Genomic DNA, 24,110 nt, shown 5'->3' with positions numbered 1-24,110 from the left:
TTGAGAATGGGCTGTAACAATTTGCTTGCATACATTTCAAAATGGGCTATCATAGAAGCATCACTTCTCATCTGACAAATATGAACCATTTGGCGAATAATCATTATTATGGATAGTCAAGACAATTTTCACAAAAGTAGGTCCAATTGACAGATGATCCATTCGTTTATTTTAAAAAAATAACAAAAGCTATATCTCAAATGGATATGAAAAATTGGCAACCAATAAAAACATAAATACTCCTAAAAAAATTACTTCTAATCACAATGAATAAAAATTAGTCCAATATGTTTAAGGCAGTATGGGCCATTTGATGAGTAGACTCTCGTGTTTTTTTGGCCCAAGCCCTAAAATATTTTGGCAAAACTGATGGACAATGTGGCTTGAGCATACAATAGATAAGAATGTGCCCTACTGTCACGACCTCACTAAATTGGGCAATATTATTTTCAATGGATGCAGATTGTCTGCAATATGTAGGTGGGGCCACTATGATGTTTGTGAGAAATTCATCCCATCCATCCGTTTTGCTAGATGATGTTAAGATATGGACTGAAAAATTAGGTAGATCCAAAACTCAAGTAGGCTTCAGGACATGAGACAGATTTCGATGAATGTATATTGTTGAAACATTCGTGGGCCACATAAGCATTGGATCGAGCTAATATTTATATGTTTTCAGTTCATCTCAATATGAATGGCCTTGTGATCGATATGGATGGCATAAAAATTATCACAATGGACTCTAAGGAGGTTTCACGCTAGGCTTTTCCCTGTCCACCTTTTCTTGTTGTGCAGCCCACTCCAGGTTTGGATCTGCCTCATTTTTGGGCCTATACCTTAACATGATCCAGAAAAATAGATATATGGGGGTGGATTTCTCACAAACACCGCGATAGGCCCCACCTAGCTTCCTGTCTCAGGAAGTTCCTGCTACAGCTATGGTACAACCCCGTCCATTTTTAGATCAAGGAAAAGGAGGTGGGGGATTGAAACCCTACTTGGAGAGAGAGAGAGAGAGAGAGAGAGAGAGAGAGAGAGAGAGAGAGAGAGAGAGAGAGAGAGAGAGAGAGAGAGTAATCATACTTACAGTAATCCAAATGGCCCCTATGTTTCAATACAACCAAAGACACTAATTGTGTAACCTCAACAATGCAATCATAGTTTATAATCTAACCTTCTAAAATCCAAATGGTCCCTATGTTTCAATACAACCAAAGACACTAATTGTGTAACCTCAACAATGCAATCATAGTTTATAATCTAACCTTCTAAAATAGTGGGGTCTACAGTCGTCCATCGTGCGATCATATGGTGAGATTTTCTTTACGCAGGTGAAATGTCCCTGTTACATTCCCGCCCACATCTGGAAAAGATTCACATCCAGCAAGAGGCGTCACCTTGCCTTTTGTGTCAACATCAATAGGGTATTTCAAGAGGTGTCCCTTCATCTCTGTTATCTCATCAGCTATAAACTGTTGCCAGTTCTGTTCCCCATGATCTCTAACTCGCCTTACGCATTCAAGGCTCTCCGGTTGGTTGAAACATTCCTCCAGAGCTCCAATGTGCTCTGCCCACAGTGGCATTCTATAGCCATAGATCTACATACAAACAACCGATTCAGTTTAGATTACTGAGTAATGATTACAGACACCTTAATTGATTGTCAACCCAGGACATGTGTCCAAATGTATGCAACATCTGAGCTGTTGAAAATGTGGGCCCACCATGAGGATTAGTCCAATCATCAGACAGGCCACTGATAGGTTGAATTAGATCATGGGCAGTTTTGACTTAAATCGTCCATTATTTTCATAAAGGGTGGTCTGATAGATCGTTGAGTGGCGTGAGTTTTTGAGGTTTAATGGGATCATTTCTCATGGATAAGCACTTTAAAGTAATCGTGGGAAGCTAGGCATTTTGATAATTCAATTATACACCATCGTTGGAATTCAATCATCAAAATATCAACTTCTCACCTGCCCACGTGGCCTAGACTCTTTCGTGCCTACGTTTGGTAGGTTTGGTATGCACCCATGGCAATCTCAGTGTCTCTGTTGCCTGCCAAGGATCGTTGATTGATGTTTGCTGATCCCAGTATTACGTACTCATCATCCACTATCATCCCTTTAGAATGAACATAGATCATGAAGCGTCGATTCTTCTGAGTAAGTTCCTTGAGTATCAACATAGAGCAAAGTAATGTTAACTGAAGGAAAAATAAAAATAAAAATAGAATTTGCGTGACTCGCGACAGATGGGTTCCACTTATAGACAAGAAAGAGATTTGATTTAGAAAAATCAGCGAGTAGAAGCAATAAATCCAAGGTGAGAGCAGGAATACTCAGTTGAATAATTTATTCAAATGGACTAGTTATAAAAAGATTACATCCTTAATGGAGGTCTACTAAGCCCACAAGCATTGTAGAGCCCTGATAATCTACATGTAAGCGCTCAGGTGGGTCAATACAGTGCAAGATTGAGATTCCATCAGGTGGGCCACGCTAATTAGGACCTTCTGGTAAAAATCAGGTTGTTTCACTGAGCAGGTGGGCCATAATGTAAAGAAAGTACAGGTGGTTAATTTTGTAGCCATCATTTGTTTTATATATATATATATGCTAGGCCACCTATGCAGTGAAACAGCTTTATTTTTAGGCCCGAAGATCTAAAAATCTGTGGCACCCAATGGAAAGGTTGGATCTTACTTGAGTGTAGAAGGGCAGGGCTCCACATGCACATGGGCTTATCATACCTTTCCTGTCATATATTGACATAAAAGACATTGTGGAAGATCCTTGCAGCATTGAAGAAAATCATGATTATAAAGAAGCAATGAAAAAATTGACATTTAGGAAGAAGAATTTACTTGAGGGGTGTTTGCAATAGCTACACTGCCATTTGAAGCATCGTTTCCCATCACAACTTCACGGTTTCCAAGGCAGAAGAAATTCAAATAATCTCGTAGCTCATATGTTTTCTCAAGCCCTGCCTCTTCTAGAGCAATATAAACTACATCATACATCATTTGCATTGTTTTATTCTGCAGCAATCGACAAAAATTCCATGTAAACAGTGTTGAATGGAGTCATGAATACGAACTGCAAGATACATTTTCATTGCAGTATAAATGGGATGAAACGTCTCAGTGGTAGACAGGCTCTGTTTCAACACTAGGATCATGGGATTGAGTGCCCATGTGGTGTGCGTGGGTGTGTGTGACGTCTGCTTACAGAACTATATCATGAACATGTAACACAATTCAAGATACCAGATCAAAAACAGAATTCAAAGATGGGAGCTGGGTAGCACCTGCCAGAAAAGAATCCTCTGCAAAACTTCCTCTGTAGGAACACCCTCGGGCCACATTGGAATTACTATGTAGGCTGAAAATCTTTCATTTGCTTTGATTTTACTTGCAATTTTAAGAGCAATTTCCATTGGTATTAGATTGTTGGCACCTACACAATTACCAAATTTCCCCTTGAGTCTTCCGAATCGAAAACTAGACATATGATAATGTGTTAAAATTTTGTCAAAAGGTAGAAAATGCTCAACCAGTCATCAAAACAAAAGAATTTAGAGTTGTTAATTGTAATAAAAGCAATCTTTAGTTATAGATATCCTCAAATAAATACACGAAAGAAAAACATATGCTAGAATGGAAAAAAAATGAACAAAATAGAGAGTAACACTTCAACATGGGGATGAATTAACATAACTTATGCATTTTGAATTGCACAATTTTCATCAAAATCACCAACATTCCAAATTTCAAAGTTCAATAGTAGGCTTTCAAGAAGATGAGATTTACGGTCTTAAGAAGATGCACTATCTTGCCTTCCCAAGAGCAAGCATTAGGCATCTCCTTGCACGATATATTCTATACGATTTGATTGAGGCCTTTATATATTTAGAAACAGCACAATCAATAATAAGAAACTCTGGAAAAACAAGAAAATACCACTTGAAACATTACAAGGCATCAGTCTCACATGTAACAGACGGAGACAGTCTACTATATTAGAAAATTGACTCTACATAGGTTATAATTCGCACCTATGCCACTATTTGAAGACCAATTATATGATGATCCAATGAAGTATTGATTCTCTATATAGATAAAACGTTGTGCTGCTCGGATAGCCTCTACATAAGCTGAATGAATGCTCATATCAATCAATACATTTTTCCCGCAAACCAAGTTCTGTAACATTAAACATTGAAGTTAAGACATGGAAAAAAGCAGAAATCATGAGAAGTAAATAAGATATCCAATTAAAAGATTTTCTCTTACCCTGCTAGTGGCATGTTTTGGATCATTTGGGAAGCCTTTCACTGAATATGAATCAATAGAACGGAAAACCTGCACGAGTTGGGGATGTAACCAAATGAAGATAAACTTGTTTGAGAATCATGTGAAAGCAAACTCCACCAATTGATATGTTTTACTTGCCTGCACATGCCAATTCTCTGGATCATCATCATTGTCATCATTTGAACATAGAGCATCTTGCTTCCCAATGATGTCAGGATTCCTATCAATCTTGAGCAATGCATCATCATATGATGAGCTCCTCAGTTTTTTAATTCCATGGGGTTCTGAAGCCTTAGCCCAACGCTCCTCAAAGTTGATGAGGACATCATATGCTGCCAGGCCATCAATCTTGCAATGAAGATCATGCCATGGTTCTCTGGGACAACCGAGAGTCGACTCCTATTTGTGAGAGAGAGAGAGAGAGAGAGAGAGAGAGAGAGATATGGTGAAAACAGTTCGACACATAGTTAAAACATTACCTAAATTGACTTAGGGATGTGTTTGGCACTTTATCAAATTGAATTGCAATTGACTAGTGTGATAAAGCGGAAATAACCAAATTATGATTTCCCTCCCGAGCATTCATATTGAGGGCGGGCTCCAAATTTTGGTCTTGAAATTATTGCAAGTCCAATTTGTATACTCTTCCTCAAGGAAACATCATTATTTTTTCCAGACTGGCTGAAGTAGGTCCAATAGCAAGTGAGAAAAGTAGGTAATTGTCAATCAAAATGTTTTGTATGGCGCCAGATTACCATTGTTGACATCATATGGAGTTAGAAAAATCTCACCACCTACTCAGCATTTACTAGCAGCCATAATGTATGCTGTAGCACTTTAGTATTTATCTTTATCTTCATTGTTATTGGGTTCAGCACAAATATAAAATTGTAAGAGCATCATGGGAATTATGATATAGAAAGAAGGAACAAAGGTTGAAAGATTACCTTAAAAGTTGGGTTGTAATAGTCATCTTTATGCACTGTTTGCAAAGTCCTAAATAAAGGATGCTCTGGGGTATCATACCGTCCATCGCGTAAATCAAGTCCTCCGACAAATGCTATTACTTTTCTCTTGTTAAAACCAGCATCAGAATCCACAATCACAGTTTTCTGATGATGGGTATACATTATGGCATCCTGAGTACCAATAATTTAGGGAACCAAGTAAAAAACCATGCTCTGCTCTGCGAATAGAAAGAAACTAGCAAAGCCACAGAAAATACGATTGATGCAGAAGAACGACAGATGCTCAATACAAAAGTAAATCCTTTTGAATCTTCTGATGTTTTAAGATTCGGGATGTTTGATAATCTGGTAGATAAATACATTAAAAAGAAAATAAAAAGTGAAACTAAAGTATGTGTTGGAGTGACAAAGCCCTACCCCGGGGTTGTAGAGTTTAGTTTGTTGGTTTTGGAGTCGCCATTTAGGTATGTTTCAAGGATGGCTAGAATCCATGGGTTTTATTTTCCCCCCTCAAAATCAAAGAGAGTAATCTTCCTGATTTTGAGAAATTGACTCTGACTTGGTCTCCACACAGAACTTCCGGATAAGGACCTAGGTTATGTGATGCAGCTCAATGTGGACGCAATGGATTTTAAAGGACATCCTAAATACGCTTATGTCTTTTTTAATACAATTCTGATTGAGATGATCTAAAAGCCAAAATGAACCATACTGAGTCTAGTTTCAGGAAAAATAAAATAATAATAAAAATAAAATCCAAACTCAAATTGGACTAATTTTAGGATGTTTTGAAACTGTGCAAAAAATTGTTAGTTTCAGACAGTTGGTACTTCAAAGATTTTAATAAATTTGTTGAAACTCAGAATGAAATGAATTTTGTAAAATGAAAATAGACTTGATGATGAATAATCAGAAAAATTATAAAAATCATTCATTAACTAGAAGTATAAAAAATGTTGCAAGATACAAACCTGTTAAAACTGAAAAAAAAAATAAAAATAAATAAATAAAATGATCACATTGTGGTGCCGATGAACTGGGAATCACTTGCCAGTATGGGTTGGACTCACTCATAACCAAAGAGGAATCACTCAGCTCTTTCTTATGCTGAAAATTTGTAGAAAATAATCTTTTTTTATAACAAAGAAATAGATTTTCTTCTCATTGAAAAATAGGTCTTTATATAGTCCAATTACACTAACCTTTCATAAATACAATAATAACACTATTGGTTCCCAATGCATGGAACATCTTTCTAAGGAAAAAAAAAAGTTTCAAATTCTTGCAATAAGCCTTCCCAAGACAATTCAATTTCAAATTCTTTTCTTTTCCATGCATCATGAATGCACTTGGACTGAAAATAATGGCTAGCTTTCCTGGTTGGGCCTGATTCATGGGCTGTGGTGCATCACTATGGAGTAGGAAAGGGTTAAGTGCCCTACTTCACTCACAAGGATTATGGTCTTTACTTGAGGAGGAAGAGATTCTGATGATCGGAATTTTGACAAACGGTTTATTCATCATCATCATCATCATCATCTAAGCCTTATCCCAATTAATTGAGGTCAGCTACATGAATTTAGTTCCGTTGGATTCAAGGTGAAAATTATGGCACAAATTGATGCTAGCTGCCAACCTTACACAACCCTCCTTTATTCAGGCTGGGGACTGGCAATTAATGGCAACACAAAATAAAATGGAATCTTGTTGCTAGATCAATGGTATGACATGGCAAATGAAAATTATAGGCACTTAGTTAAAACAAATCAAACGGAGAAATTTCCATAATGTCCCATTAGATATATGTAACCAACCATCCTCATAATACCTACTCTTATCATACCTTATCAGTCCTTGCAAAATGGTTACAAACCGAAGAACTGAAGATTAGTAAAACAACTGTACTGAAAGCAGCAAAAAAGGATAAAAAAGGGAGGAATGCATGCTTGAAATACATATTCGTAGAACCACATCCATGGATCATTGACAATTAAATGATATCCAATTGTAACCTATATAATTCAACAAACTACAAGATTACATTCTATCATTTATCAGTTTTGCTAACATTTCAAAGTATTTGGTATAATATGTAGAAAGACAGAACAACACTTCCAACCTTTTATGCCCACGCATTTCGTTTCCCACTCAACCTGGTTGACATCAGTTTTGACTCCAAAGCATTCATGAAAATTTCATAGCACATCATTATGAATCATGCATAAAAACAATCAATTTAAACAATTAATAAAAATGTAAACCTTTTGTTTTGTCAAATGTTTCCTTCCCTCAAATCGGAGACAAAGCAACACTCGCACCGATGAATGCTTGAAAAACTGGCGAGTCTCTTCATCATGTGTCTTCATGAATCCATTCTGTGATTGTGAAATACAAGAGAAAACTTAGTGAGACCCACATATCAAGGCTCTCTAAAAGCAACTTTTAAGTGTGCATGAAACAAAAAGAAGACTTAACTGGCTCATGGGAATATTTGGAGGTTAATAACAATCAAAATGAGAGGGATGGATAATAAATGGGCATTTTCATACCGGGCTCGAGTGGGGTGGTCTATGGAATGTGGGCACACTCAGAGTGGACAACCCATGTGAAGTGGGTGGCTCATGTGAGGCGGACCCCACCCATGTGAGGCACGTAGCTCATGTGATGCAGAACACATGTGATGTGAGGCCCACAAGGGGGGTTTAGCTGAGGACTTAACCGATGGGGTGTAGGGCCTGGGCTATGAGAAAAGAGAATTGATTTGTTACACTTTATCAGTTTGAGCTTTTATAGAAAGCGGTTAGTTGTCTTGTGTCAAAGAAACACTTCGTTGGGGGTGATTAATACATGGTGGCTCGTCTGATGCATATCTCAAACTCTTGCTTCATAATGTACCTATATATTTTCCAAACTCTTAGGGCTAGTTTTGTACTCCAAAAAAGGAGTTCATCTCAATTTCATTAATTGTAATTATGTATTCAAGATCATGTTTCTTTTTGGGCCAGATTGGACTGTGCTTGCTGCAACAATCTTTGGTTCCAAGCCTTCCCCTCCTAAGTCAAACATCTGCCTAGGCTTAATTCGGACCACGCTCCGCTATTACTAACCTTTCCCCCACTTCATCTAACCCCGTCCAAGTCATTTAGATTCCTCCACATGTGGACAATGCATGTATCCTTTCTACAGCTCGTCAAGGATGCATGGGTCACTGATTTGGAGGCCGATCCACTACATACTCTTCTTGGTAAGCTAAGAAACATGAAGCTCGCAATCAAGGCATGGAACAAGCATACCTTTGGCAACTTATTTCTCATTTTCAAAAAGGCTGAAACAGAGTTAGTGGTGGCTGAATCAGTAGCCTAGAACTCCTCCGACCCCACCCACCAACAGTTGCTACAAACAACTAGGGATAACCTGACTAATTTAGAGCGGTGCGAGGAAGTTTTCTAGAGGCAGAAGTCTAGGGTTCAATGGCTGCAAGAGGGTGACTGGAACACCAAGTTTTTCCATGCCTTAGCTGATGTAGAGCGGGTCGTGGACAGTTTCATGGCCAAGATGGATCAGAAAAGGGTCGGTCAACGACAGAAGTGATCCGGACCGTCATACCTTAGATCTGGCGTATCTCACAATCCGGAATGAGTTATCGGGCGTAAAATATATGATTTTGGGGTAGAACAAGCTAATTTAGCCAACCAACCCCGCTATGCCGGGTTGCGCAAGCCGAATTTGCAAAATACCCCTGGATCGACGGTTGTTTCCCTGTTTTAATTTCGTTTTTACTATAAATAGTAAGTTTTAGTTTGATTATAACTCTTCATCCATCGGGCTTTAGGAGTTGCGTCCAACGTGAAAAGAGCTTAGAATAATTAGGAGAATGGTTTGGTAAAGCCAAATAGGAAACTTACTATTTTTGGCCGAAAACCTTGCGCACTAGTAGACATCACGACCATATATAAATAGTAAGTTTACTATTTATAGTAAGTCGTGGATTCTAGGAGTTTTAGTTGTAGTTTGATTCTGATTTCTTTCCCATTGCTTGGTACCCCTATTTAAAGGGTTGTGAACTCCTTTTTATGAATTAATCAATTTTGAATTTATTAGAATTTATTTTTATTTTCTGCTTTCTTTCCGCATGGATTCGAGAAGTCTCTATGACGAGTCCAGAGAAGCTCCGTGGATTCGGAGTAGTTACCCTCATCACGTTCATCCTTGCGTCATCAGCGACAGGGAGAACGAGAAAGGCTAGAATTCAGGAGATCAAGCTGGATGATGGTTCTTTAATGACAGACAATGCAACTATCAAAAGTGCGGCTATTGAGTTTTATGAGAAGCTGCTTCGAAAATTTTGTCCACTCAGGGGAGCTCCTTGACGTCCTTCAGTCATCAGTTTTAGAATCAGACAATCGGGCCATCCTGGTTGACCCCTCCATTGAAGAGGTCCATGCGGCGGTGAAAGCAATTCCACCAAACGGGCTCTTGGCCCTGACGGCTTTACCGGAGCATTCTTCCAAGCGTGTTGGGACATTGTTGGCCAGGATTTACTGTTGGCTGTCCATTCTTTTTTCATGGGTGCCATGCTCCCCAGAGCTTTTACTTGCACCCTGATTTGCCTCATCCCGAAATCCAACTCTCCATCTAAATTCTCTAATTTTAGGCCCATTAGTCTTTGTAAGTGCATCTATAAAATTTTTGCCAAAATTCTTGCAGACAGGTTAGGGACCATTTTGCCTAAAGTTATTTTAGCAGAGCAAGGGGTGTTCATCAAAGGCCGTTCCATAGCCGAGAACTGCGCCTTAACTCAAGAAATCTTCCGAGATATCGACAGAAAGGTCAGAGGTGGTAATATCCTGCTCAAGCTGGATATGGAGAAAGCCTACGATAGGCTCAGTTGGAATTCCTGTCTAAGGTGCTTGCAAAATTCAGCTTTGATAAGAAATGGATCTCCATCCTGGAGAGATGTTGGTCCAATTGCTGGTACTCGATACTGATCAACGGGAAGGCAAGCGGGTTCTTCAAATCATCCTAGTAGCAGAGGTATTAAGTAGAGGGTTGAAGACCCAGTTGGATAGAGGGATTTGTCAGCCTTTCAGGATGGCCAGGAATTGCCCGTGTGTATCTCCCACCTCCTTTTCGACGATGATACGATCATTTTCGCTAATGGCAGCAAATAGTCTCTTAGAAAGATCGCAAGCTTTCTCAAACAATATGAGAGGTCCTCAGGTCAGCGCATTAACAACCAGAAAAGCTTCATGTCAGCCAAGAATTCTGAGGGGCAACTGAGATCAGCTACCAGCATCCTGGGCTTCAATAGGGGCCGGTCTCCATTCACATATCTAGGCATTCCCATCTTCTAGGGAAGACCGCGTAGGGCATATTTCTAGGCCCTACTAGACAAGACCTGCTCGAAAATAGCTTCTTAGAAGGCTAGGATCCTGTCTCAGGTAGGGAGATTGACGCTGATAAACGATGTCTTGTCCAGCATGCCCATCCACACGTTAGCGGCAACGGACATACCAATCAGTATCCTGAAGCAACTTTAAAAAGTCTTCGCTGATTTCCTGTAGGGTTGGGAGGGGACCAGATAAAAATGCCACTGGTGCAGTTGGCAATCGATCGCGCTCCCTAAGGATGAAGGTGGGCTGGGTCTCAGCAGCTTGACCGCTGTTATGAAAGCTTTTCGATTGTAAATGGCATGGACCCTTAATTTGAGGAAAGAATCTAGCAGCTGGAGCCAGTTTATCCGTGCTGAATATGCTACGGGCAGTCTCAGTGCTGGAGATGCGCCTGCGCAGGCCACTGCGCCAGCTCCCTGCGCCAGCTCCAGCCTATGCATCACCTCTGTGGAAGCACATTTCTAAACTGAGCTTGCTGCTGGAGCACCATACTCGATGGCTGATCGGGAAAGGAGAATGCAACTCCTAGAGGTGCGATTGGACAGGGATGGGTCCACTCGTCCATTGGGCCACTCGCCCCATCCCTCCAAATTTTCTATTGGCCAAAGTTATGACCTGATCGGTCCTAATGGCTGTCAGGGCCCACTCCCCAATGCTTACGTTTTTGTCGCGCGTCATCATTAACCACAATGCAGAGGATGGTGTTTGCACTTCTTCCACAGACGATAAGTGCATTTGGATAGATTCAGACATAGGGGAACTCTCGGTTCGATTGGCAAGGCAGCTTTTCAGATCTCACGGCAATAAGAAGACCTAGTCCAAGTGGGTTTGGCATGCAAAGCTTCCTCTAAAGATGTCCATGCTATCCTGGAAGATCCTTCATAGAGCCAGCCCCACGGACACCAAGATCCAACGTAAAGGGGTTTCCCTTGCTTCCAAATGCAATTGTTGCTCCTCTTCATTTGAGATTCAAGTGGAATCCATTGATCATATCTTTCTCCTAGAGAATAGCAAAATGCTGGTTGAGGGGTGTGTTGAGACTTAAATATTGCATAATTTTTCTCATTTATATCTTGGTTTTATGAACATAAATCATCTTAATATTCTATTTTACTCATGTATGTGTTGCAAGGTGAATTTAAGAGCTTGGATTGAAAAAGGGTGTTAAAAAGTAAGAATTTGATGCTCAAAAATCACCAAGGCAAGGGATGGATCTTAGGAGATCAAGATTGAAGAATTCACATGCCAAAGATCCAAGAAAACCAAGCGAGGAATGAAGAGAATCGAAGATTTGAAGTGAAGAATCCTGAAATCGTCCTAAAAAAGTGTATTCTAAAGCTGTGAAGTTTATTTTGAAAAACTGCGCAGCAGGAAGTCTGTTTTAAACGAACTATGCAGCGAGAAGTCTATTTTGAGAAAATACGTATATTTGAGGCGTTTTCTAGGGTTTTCAACTTTGTACGAAAATTGGAGTTCCCTACTTATAAATAGGGCCTCCTAGGGCATTCTAAAACATCATTAGAAGCATTCAAGAGCAATATTTATATTTTTTTTAAGAGTTTTTAGTTTTATTAAAGCTTTATAAGTTGTTTCTTTCCTTTTAGATCTTTTCTATTTACAATTTTTCTTCTTTCTTACTTGTTGCTTTTTATTTCTGCAATTTAATTATGTTTTTCTAAGTTCCCTCTAGCCCAAGCTAGAAGGGAAGCACATGGGTTTAATATTTCTTTAAGTTATGATGATTGATTGTTTTAATGATGAGAAGAATGGTGTATGCATGTTATCTATTATTTAGGTTTTGTTTTTTTATCCTTTTGTAAGATCCATATGTTTCCATCATATGAGATCCACATTAATGGATAAGCTTACCCTAAATTAATCAGATTTCCTAGATAGGAGATGTTCTCAACCTGTTATATTTCTTTGATATTCATTATCCTATAGATATTGAATACTTAAAATCACTGGCGCTTGAGAATATATGTCAATGGTGCAAATCCATTATTTTCTAATCTTTTATATTATTTATTAAAATATTTAAAGTGTTTTATTTTTCGATTAGGCTGACCATAGTGCTACGGGGTGTTACATGTTATCCAAGTCATCATGATTTTGGAACATTAACCTATGTGTGGAACTTTGAAGCTTGGGTGTTTTTTATTCCATTGAATTACATCCATTCAAAAATCCAAAAATCAAATCATCAGTTTAGTTTTTATTACTTAGTTTGTTTTGCATTTGATTTTTTCCTTCTCGCAATTCATCTCTGTGGGATCGACCTCGTATTCACGAGGATATTACTTATGAACCTCTCGCACTTGGAGGCAAGCAATCAAGTTTTTGGCGCCTTTGCTGAGGACCGAGATAGATCAGATCTGTGCAAAATAGCTAAGGTAAGTTTTCTTCAAAGGTTCCAGATTTTCTATAGATTTTTTTTATTATTTTATTATTATTTTTTTCCTCTTTTCTTTTTCTTTGAAAATAAATTTAGTTGGGTCTTTTAAGCACTAACTATGACATAAGGTTGCCCTGCTTGGGATTTTATCACTCAAGTGCTATGGTTGTCCTATAGTTGTTGTTTGATCACAAAGATTATCCGCTTAATCTATTTTCCAGATTAGCATAGTTTAATTTTTGCATTAGTTTTACTTTATTGATTTATTTATTTTTAAATTTTTTTATGGATCTCGTGTCCTAGGTTGGCTCTGCCACTTGGGTTGTTGATTTATTTTCCTTTATGGACTGAACCCTCATAGTTGGCCCTGCCACCTGGGTTGTTGATTTTTTTTTTGTGGATTGAACCCTCATGGTCGGCCCTGCCACCTGGGTTGTTGATTTATTTTACTTTGTGGACTGAACCCTCATGGTCGGCTTTGCCACCTGGGTTGTTGATTTATTTTTCTTTGTGGACTGAACCCTCATGGTTAGCCCTGCCACCTGGGTTGTTGATTTATTTTGCTTTTTGGACTGAACCCTCATGGTCGGCCCCGCCCGAACCCTTATGGTTGGCCTTGCCACCTGGGTTGTTAATTTAAGTTTTTATTTTTATTTTAAGTATCATACTTGCGATTTGAATTAGTAGTATTTGTTGTGTGGTGTGGATGGTTTATGTCCCGTTGGAGTAGGGATCAAAACAATCGACTCTCCTCTGAAGGGGGACTAGTTCCAGGCCTTGATCATTCACTTAGAAGAGGCACTCAACATCACTTGGATTCCATGGCAGACCCAATTGATAATCCAAATCCAAATCTGTCAGATCCAACTATAAATCAAAATAATCCTCCTCTTGAGGATGAAAATGAAGTTCATAGGAATGTGTTAAATCAACCACGGACTTTACGTGAACATTTACACCCTGAAAGATCAACTTTACCATCTTGCATAGTGTTCCCTGCTCACACAGGGAACATTGATTTTAAACCAGGTGTGATTCAATTAATTCCTAAATTTCATGGCTTAGATTCTGAAAGCCCCTACTTGCACCTCAAGGACTTTGAGGAAGTAATTGCAACGTTACAAGTAAACAATGGCAATAGGGATGTACTTAAGCTTAGGTTATTCTCATTTTCTCTAAAGGATCGGGCCAAAGCATGGCTCAACTCTCTAAGACCTAATACCATCACTTCATGGCAAGCCTTAAGTAGAGAGTTTTTGAAAAAGTTCTTTCCCGAGCACAAAACAAATGCACTAAAATAAGAAATCATGTCATTCTCCCAAAAGGGGAATGAACTATTTTTTCAAGCTTGGGAGCGCTTCAAAGACATTCTAATTACTTGTCCACATCATGGTTATGAACCATGACACGTGATTGATGCTTTCCGAAAGGGGCTCACCATGGATACCCGTCAGTTCATAGAGATGATGTGTGGTGGAACCTTTCTTGACAAAGATCATAATGAGGCTTGGGATTTTCTAGATATGTTAGCAGAGAATACGCAGACATGGGATGTCTCTGCTAAATCAGACCAAACTAGACCCATTCCTAAAGAGAAAGCAGGGATATATGTCCTAAGAGAGGAAGACGACCTTAATGCAAAATTCGTTACATTGGCTAGAAAGGTCGAAGCCTTGGAAATTAGGAAGGTTGATATTGTTAAAACAAACACTTCCTTAGGTAATTTTTGTAGCATTTGTAGTGGTACAGATCATGACACAAAGGATTGTTCAAAAATCTCAATTGTACAAAATATCACGCATGAGCATGAGTAAGAAAATGCTATAAATAACTACCAAAGGTCAGTTATGCAACCAATGAGAAACACGTATAATCCAAATTGGCGTAACTATCCTAATCTTAGTTAGAGGAATGGACCACAAATTAATGTGCCCAATGCACCTCAAATGCCTCCACAAAATAACTTCTTTGGGGCACCTAACAATGCACCATATGTGCCCTCGCCAAAGCGATCATCTGTGGAGGATGCATTGACCACATTCATGAACTCTCAAGCTCAAATGAATCAGTCTCTAATCCAATCAAATCAGGAATTAAAGACAGTTGTGGCTAGGATTGAGACTCAACTAAATGCTAGGGAAAAAGGCACCCTTCCTTCTCAACCTGTGCCAAACCCTCGAAACACACATTTCATTGGAGACTCAAATCCAAGTGAGCTACATCATGAACAAGCTAAGGCCATCATTACCTTGAGAAGTGGAAAAGAGGTCGATAACAAGATAATGCAACTGGTAGAAATACCGGAGGATGAGCCACTGTCTCAAGAAAATGATGAACTGGCTATGGTTCAAGAGCCGCAACAGCAAAAGGATAAAGAGACTAAGTCATATGAGTCTCCAGTTTCGTTCCCATCTAGATTTTGGAATCCAACTGTCCCCATGAAATATCAAGAGGTGTTGGATGTGCTCCAAAAGGTTACTGTCAATATTCCTCTGCTTGATGTCATTAGACAAATTCCATCATATGCTAAATATCTCAAGGACTTGTGCACTGTAAAGAGGAAATTAAATGTGCACAAAAAGGCCTTCCTTACTAAGAAAGTGAGTGCTATCATTCAACAAAGGGCTGTACCCAAATATAAAGACCCGGGAAGTCCCACTATTCCTTATATTATTGGAAATTTTCAAATTGAGCATGCTTTGTTAGATTTGGGTGCAAGTGTCAACTTAGTACCTTATTCAGTTTACAAACAAATGGGGTTAGGCGAGCTTAAACCAACCACGATTACACTCCAACTCGCTGACCGCTCTATTAAGGTACCAAGGGGAATTTTAGAGGACGTGCTAGTCCAAGTGGAGAAATTCTACTTCCCCATGGATTTTATTGTACTAGACACTGAACCATGTGTAAATGCTAGTGCTCAAGTTCCCATCATTTTAGGCCGCCCATTCCTAGCAACTTCAAATGCAATCATAAATTGCAGGAATGGAATGATGAACTTGTCTTTTGGTAACATGACTCTAGAGCTAAATATTTTCAATCTATGTAAGCAGCCCATTGATAATAATGAGATCCATGAGTTGAATTTCATGGATTACTTGATAGAAGAAGAAGAATTGGAACCTAGTCTGACTGAGGAATTGATTCAAGTTATTAGGGACATGAAAAATTCTGATTTAGAAAAAGTGTTTACTGAAATTTGTGATGATAATGAGAGCACTACCACCTAGGACATTGGTATGTACCAATGGAGACCACGCACTCAAATCCTATCTATCGAGGACTCGCGACCTTTGCCATCACCAACCAATGTTCCAATGCTTGATTTAAAACCACTACCAAATGAGCTTAAGTATGTATACTTAGGAAAAAATAAAACTTATCCTGTAGTGATCTCTTCATTTTTAGAGAAGGATTAAGAGATTAAATTGTTGAAATTCTAAGGGACTATAAAGGAGCCTTGGGCTAGACCATTTTTGACATTAAGGGTATAAGCCCTTCCATATGCACCCATCGGATCCACCTCGATAAGGACGCCAAACCAATTAGACAACCTCAAAGGCGTCTCAATCCAAACATGATGCAAGTTGTAAAAAATGAGGTGATCAAATTATTGGATATGGGAATCATCTACCCAATATCCGATAGTATTTGGGTGAGTCCAACTCAAGTAGTCCCAAAGAAATCCGGAATAACTATTGTGCAGAATTCTAATAATGAACTCATACCGACACGTGTCACCACTGGTTGGCGTGTTTGCATTGACTATAGAAAATTGAACCAGGTCACAAAAAAGGATCATTTCCCTCTACCATTCATTGATTAAGTTTTAGCGAGGGTAGCAGGTCACTCCTTCTATAGTTTTCTTGATGGATATTCTGGATCGAACCAAATAGAGATAGCCCTTGAAGACCAAGAGAAAACCACTTTCACTTGTCCATTTGGCACGTTTACTTTCAAACGGATGCCATTTGGATTGTGTAACGCCCCAGCAACTTTCCAACGGTGTATGTTAAGCATTATTTCAAATATGGTTGGAAAGTTTCTTGAGGTTTTCATAGATGACTTCTCTATTTTTGGGAGTAGTTTTGAGGAATGCCTCAATAATTTATCTCTTGTCTTGTCTAGGTGTGAAGAAAAACACTTTGTCTTAAATTGGAAGAATTGTCATTTCATGGTTCAGAAGGGAATTGTTTTGGGCCATGTTATCTCCAAAAATGGAATCGAGGTAGATCGCTCAAAACTCAACATTATAGCTAATCTACCTATCCCCCGAACTGTTAGAGATATTAGATCACTTATAGGGCATGCTGGTTTTTATAGAAGATTCATCAAAGACTTTAGTGCCATTACTAGACCCTTGACTAATCTTCTTCAAAAGGATGTTCCATTTAAGTGGACAGATGAGTGTGCAAGTGCCTTTAATAAAATTAAATCATCCCTTACCACCGCACCTATCATGCGTCTACCAGATTGGACACTTCCTTTTGAACTAATATGCGATGCAAGTGATTATGCCATAGGGGCTGTTTTGGGCCAAAGGAAAGATAAACGCCCCTACGTTATTCACTATGCGAGTAAAACTCTAAACTTAGCCCAAGTGAACTACTCAACAACTGAAAAAGAGTTACTTGCAGTAGTTTTTGCTTTGGATAAGTTTAGGTCCAACTTGCTGGGATCCAAAGTGGTCATTTTCACGAACCACTCAGCTTTGAAATATTTGCTATTTAAGAAGGATGTAAAGCCGAGACTTTTGAGATGGATCCTCTTACTCCAAGAATTTGACTTAGAGATAAAAGATAAGAAATGAGTAGAAAATGTAGTGGCCGATCACCTTTCTAGATTAGTGTTAGATGATTCCATTGAGGAGATGCATATCCAGGACACTTTCCCTGATGAACAATTATTTGCGATTTCCAAATTGCCTTGGTATGCGGATATAGTGAACTATCTTGTAATGGAAAAAATGCCATATCATTGGAAGTCATAAGATAGGAAGCGTTTTGAAACCGAGGTTAGGAACTTCTTCTGGGATGACCCGTATTTATATAAATATGGGACTGATCAAATTTTTAGACGTTGTGTCCCAGAGGATGAAGTTCGAAGTGTTATTTCTTTTTGTCACATGGAAGCATGTGGTGGCCATTTTTCTGCTAAGAAAACCACTGCAAAAATCCTGCAGTGTGGTTTTTACTGGCCCACCATGTTTAAAGACACCCATGCTTTCTGTGTTGCTTGTGATAGATGTCAAAGGTTGGGAAGAGTGTCCTGGCGCAACATGATGCCTTTATCCCCAATTTTACCATTGGAGATTTTTGATTGTTGGGGTATTGATTTTATGGGTCCATTTCCATCTTCTTTTGGATTTCTTTATATATTAGTTGGTGTGGACTATGTTTCAAAGTGGATTGAGGCAGTTCCAAGTAGGACCAATGACAACAAAGTGGTCATACGATTCCTCAAGGAAAATATTTTTGCTAGATTTGGAACTCCAAAGGCCATCATTAGTGATGGCGGGTCTCACTTTTGCAATAGGATATTTGAGGCTTTGATGAAGAAATATGACATCAAGTATAAATTGAGTACTCCATACCACCCACAAACCAGTGGGCAAGCTGAGATTTCTAATCAGGAAATCAAACATATTTTGGAGAAAACTATAAGGCCAGATAGGAAGGATTGGTCTCTCAGAATATCAGACGCTTTATGAGCTTATAGTACTGCTTATAAGACCCTGATTGGAATGCCCCCATATAAATTGGTGTATGGAAAGGCTTGCTGCTTGCCTATGAAATTGGAACATAGAGCATACTGGGCAATAAATAAATTAAACTTTGATATGGACCAAGCAAGTAGACAAAGGAAATTAGAGTTGAATGAATTAGAGGAGCTGAAGAGAGACTCCTATGAAAATTCTAAAATCTACAAAGAGAGGACCAAAGCTTTTCATGACAAAAATATCCTGAGGAAGAATTTTGAACCTCAGCAAAAGGTCCTATTGTACAATTCCCGTCTCCAGTTCTTTCCGGGAAAGTTAAGATCAAGATGGACAAGCCCCTTCATTGTGAAGAATGTTTATACTCATGGGGCTGTTGAAATTGAGAATCCACGTAATGGCAATGTGTACAAGGTTAATGGTCAGAGATTGAAGCCTTATGTGGAAAACTTTCATTTGGGAGAGGAGTCCTTCCCTCTTCATGAGCCAGAATATTCAGATTGATGCTCCTAGTCTGACGGAGCATTTGTGTAGGATTTGTATCATATTCAATTTTTTTAGTGTCACATAGCAGGTGAGTTTTTCATGGCAGGTACTATCCACCCTTTCTTTTATTTTTATTGTTCTCTACATTACATTATCATTACATTGGGGACAATGTAGATTTTAGGTTGGGGGGTGTGGATAGTCATCCATGTGAAGGTTTTTTTTTTTAGGTTTCAGTTTATTTTATTATTATTTTTATTATTTTTAGGTTTCAGTTAGGTTTAAGTTTATTTTTTTAGGTTTATGAGAAAAAAAAATTTCAACATTTTCAAAATAATATTTTTATACAAGAATGTGAACATGATATTATGCGAATTCCAAAGGCAAAGTTAATATTTAGTCTAGGTTGATAGTAGTCCGAATTCTGACAACTGAAAATTATAAACTTAAGTTCAACTATCTAATCACTAGTTTAAAGTGAGTTGTAATTTGATGTACTGAATTCACAATACACCCTAACTAACTAAGTGAGGAATATGATGTGTGAACCAGAATAACAACTTTTGATTAAAACAAGGTTGAATGAACTAGTACCATTGATATACGTTTAAAAGTGAGAATATTAAAGAAAAAAAAGAGTGATAGAAAAAAGAAATTTTTATTATAGAGCATGAATGCAATGACCATAACAATCGTGTCAGTAATCAGGAGTAAGGATACCCAAGTATCCATTACTGTTACCATTACAAGTATGATACCTTAGGTTATGAAGCAAACCCGATGAGAATCTTCATCTAAGGGTGGTCTATAATAATGAGGATATGATGATAAAAGAAGAAATGTCATAAAAAATGAGATAACTAGAGATTTCATATTCTTGGGATGATTGAAAGGGGTTAGGATAGGGAACATGCATATTTCTCAAAGTTAGACTAGCAAAATGCTGGCTGGGGGTGGTGTTAAGGGTCAAATATTGCATATTAGCCCCATTGATTGCATGGATTTATGATTTTGATATTGCTTAACGGCCTGAATTAATCGTGTTTGTAACGCAGGGTGTGTTTACGAGCTTGAATGGGAAATGATGCCAAAAGCACGAATTTAACGTTCAGAATGCACCAAGGTAAGGGACGGACTCCAGGGGACCAAGATCGATGAAATTATACGCCAGGGATCCGCGAAAATCGAGAAACTGAAACTCAAGCGGCCTAAAAGTCAACCAGAATACAAGATCACAGGGTTTCCACCATCTGTTCAGTTCGAAACTTTATACATGGTTCGAGGACCAAAAACTAACCGTACACGTCAAATTTCAGCCATTGGATCCCTCTGGAAGTGGCCCAACGGACAGATCAGCCCATAAATCAGTGATTTGAGGCCCGCCTGTATCTGAAAATGCTTCAATTTTGTTCTCAATGCCTTAAATGGAGTGACACAGCAAATGGACGGAGCAGATGTCTCACAAACATCACTATGGATCCCACATGTATATTGAATGTACGTAAGGTGCAAGTACACCCACGGCGCACTGGACGAAGTCCCTTGGTCAAGTCGGTTGACCCGACCTTCTTCACAAAGGAAACAGCGTGCGGACGCTGTTTCACCGGCTTGGAGTAGTGGGGCCCATTCTTCGCCCCAATGCATGATCAGAGCTGTCCATTCACTCCATAGATGGGGTAAAACCCTGTCTTAGCTTTCCTTTTCAGCCCATACACGTGTACGCACGTGGATCGTAAAAAACGCAAGATTAACGGCTAGTTGATTTTATACAGTGGACAACACTAAAGCTCCACAAAAACTAGTCATTTCTGACCGAAATTTCGAGAGGAATCCAGTGGACGGAATGGATTTCTCAAAACAAAATCGAAGTGGGCACCACCGACTTCAACAGCGAACCCATCCTTGCGCAGGCCCTGTTTTTCGCGTCCGGGAAAACTGGAAATTGCGGGCAGTTGCAGGCCACCGTCCGTGATCGGATCGATGATCCATACCATTCAATCTCTTAAAAGGGTGGTCCTAACTCTATCCATGATGCTAGTTTCGAAAGAATTGGACAGTCAGTCGAGCAAACCGAGTTCAAAAGCAAGGTGTTTTCACTCGTTTCTGCGCACGCCGTTTCTCTGCTGCGGAAGCTTCTCACTGACTGTTGCTGCGAAGGCTCTCCACCACTCCTAGCAAACTATAAAAAGAAGAGAGAGTGAGGGAGAGGGGGATTTTTGAGAGGGATCTACGGCTGGAAGGTGGAACGTTAGACAGGGAGTTAAAAGGAGTTTTTGTTTTTGTTTTTTTTTTTTTTTTAATTTGTTTTGGATCCAGCCCATTCATGTTGGGCTGAACCTCTTAGCTAGGGCTAAGAGGTGAAGCTTGTGGCGTGATGGGGTTGATCCTATAGCTTGGACGCATGTAATGAACTGACGTTGATTTTAGTTTGATTAAATGGAATGCTTTCAAGTTTTTAATGATTTATTGTGACTTAAATTACAATATATTTGCGATGGCTTTGAGTATGTCCATTCCCTTATTGTGACTATGCAGTTAGGAAACCCTGTTGTTCACCATTGCCCCTTGAACATGGTTGGATGACGGAACTCTTCCTGACATTCATAAAGAACTCAGATTGGCTGTGAATTGGTTTGATTTTGTTGTTTGCTTTGTCTCATGGGCATGGTTTTGTGATGGAATCCACTCTAATTTACACCCATCTGATCTCTTGAAACTAGATTAAGTAAGTTCAGTTTAATTTCCATGGTTCTTGATGCAGGCATACAATCTCCCTGATCTCTACAAGTGGATCCTCTGAATTCTTTAAGTTTTAAATAATTATTCCACAATTATTACTTAAATTCTATTTGATTTAGGTTACATCTTAGTCTAGTTCTAGTTCTACTTAGTTTCAGATAACGTACAGGTATCAGTCCCTTGGGATTCGACCTCGGTCTCACCGAGTTTATTACTACATCACAACCCTATACTTGGGGAGTGAACAAGTTTTTGGCGCCGTTGCCGGGGATTGACGGCTACGTTTTTCTGAAATTAATTAGTTTTAGAATTAGGTTAAGATTAGGATTTTACTAACTTTAGGTTAAAGGTTTTTATTTTATTTTATTTTTAGGAACTAACCTGTTTTCCTGTTTTGTAGAATTCTGAAATAACTTCTAAACTATTAATCCCTTTCTAATTCTAGGTCTTCTTTTTAGAAACCAACTTAGCTTCTAGGTTTAGGGAACTTTCCTTTTTAGAAACTAACTTTCTATTTCAATTATAGGAACTTTCTAACTTTAGACTTTCTAGTTTAGAAAGTAATCTCTTTTGTTTTCTTTTACAGGATCTTAACATAGGAACTTCTCATTTGGTACCTTCTTTCTAACTTCTCCTCCTCTTACTTTACACATTGCTGTAGGATCTTTTCTTCTGTTTTTCTTAGGATTAAATTCAGATTAAGGGTTTCATCATGTATATGCACGAGTGGGAACGTCAGTATGCTGAGAAGAATAACCTATTTTGGGATGATGAATATATAAATCAACCTATGTCTCAAAACTTTTCTAAAACTATTAGTGAGAACCGATCAGAATATAAAGATCCACCGGCTAAGAAGTCCTTACGTGATTATATGCAGGAGAACAATTAAACCCCACGGATTAACAAAACAGTATGTGAGTGTTGGGGTTATCATAATTATGGTTGTGAGAATTATTATCACCCATCTGATAAAAAGAAAACAATGCGTGATTATATCATGAGTGATAATAAGTATTACCAACCAGCAGATTCTCCCACCTATGATCAGTATGACTATAACTGGTGGGAACATCAAAATTGGGTAAATGAACCATCAACATGTTATAATAATTCTCTTGGATCCCATACCTTTGAAATCCAACCAGAAACGACCCAAGAGGATTCACTTCAACATGACATGGCCTGTCTTGCGAAAATTAGAAAAGCAATGGAAACACTCACTTCGCGCCTCGAAAGGATAGAGGAAGCTTTCTCATCCCAACCACAACCCAATCCAAAAATACAATGCGAGGAAAGTGATCCTCACTCACTTTTGAAGGAATCTGGAATTTGGAATGAGGAGTTGGATTCCATTAATGAGCATGCGGTTCAATCTCCTGATGAGAAGATCTCGATGACTGTTCAAAGGAATGGTGAAGATACATGGGTGTCTTTTAAATATAGTGATGATGACACACCTTCCTTACATGACACACAGGATTTCAATGATGAGGTAAAGGTTAGTTTATTCGAACCTCAACCAAATTTAGGAATAGAATGTGAGGAAGGCGATCCCATCCCAAATGTGCACTGCACTGAACTAGAATATGATGAATATTGGGACGGCGATCCTGAATGTGTAGCCACAGTTCCCCTGGAATCCATCTCAAGGTTGGTCCAGGTCAATGATCAAGATGCACACAAAGTGGTCGGTCATAATGAGTCACTCCCCTCACCTGACATGTCTGATTTAAAGGTGGAGGAAGAGCTCCTTACAACCGACCCTTTTAACTCTTGTGAAAGATGTTTGGATCACGCCTCTGAATCGAATGATGATGTGATTCAGGAGAAGGACGAGTTGCTCGCTACGACCCTGAAATTTGAAACCACTCAATTGAGGCCACCATCTGAGCTATACACATTTGACAATTCAACGCCTCGATTGAGTAGTCTCAATAAACAAAGTGATCACATCGATGCTTACCCTATTGATTTTTAATCTGTCTGTGCAGGACTGGAGGAAGAAAGCGTACATCTGGCTACTGTCAATGATGATGGTTTTCTTAGGCAGATCATCGCGAGCTACAATGGGGATAATAAGTCACACTCAGCT

General features: G+C 38.9%; 1 non-coding gene and 1 pseudogene across 1 annotated transcript; both read right to left on the bottom strand.

Moving 5' to 3' along the window:
- Positions 1–1,199: 1,199 nt before the first annotated feature.
- LOC131233581 (phospholipase D beta 1-like) overlaps positions 1,200–24,110 on the bottom strand; it is a 47,423-nt pseudogene continuing 24,512 nt past the window's right edge.
- LOC131234139 (small nucleolar RNA R71) lies at positions 14,364–14,470 on the bottom strand. The gene has a single exon (XR_009165548.1). It is a non-coding gene; the product is annotated as a small nucleolar RNA R71 (small nucleolar RNA).

Source organism: Magnolia sinica, chromosome 18, assembly GCF_029962835.1.
Source record: "Magnolia sinica isolate HGM2019 chromosome 18, MsV1, whole genome shotgun sequence".
NCBI classification, from domain to species: Eukaryota; Viridiplantae; Streptophyta; class Magnoliopsida; order Magnoliales; family Magnoliaceae; genus Magnolia; species Magnolia sinica.
This window is presented reverse-complemented; position numbering and strand designations above follow the sequence as displayed.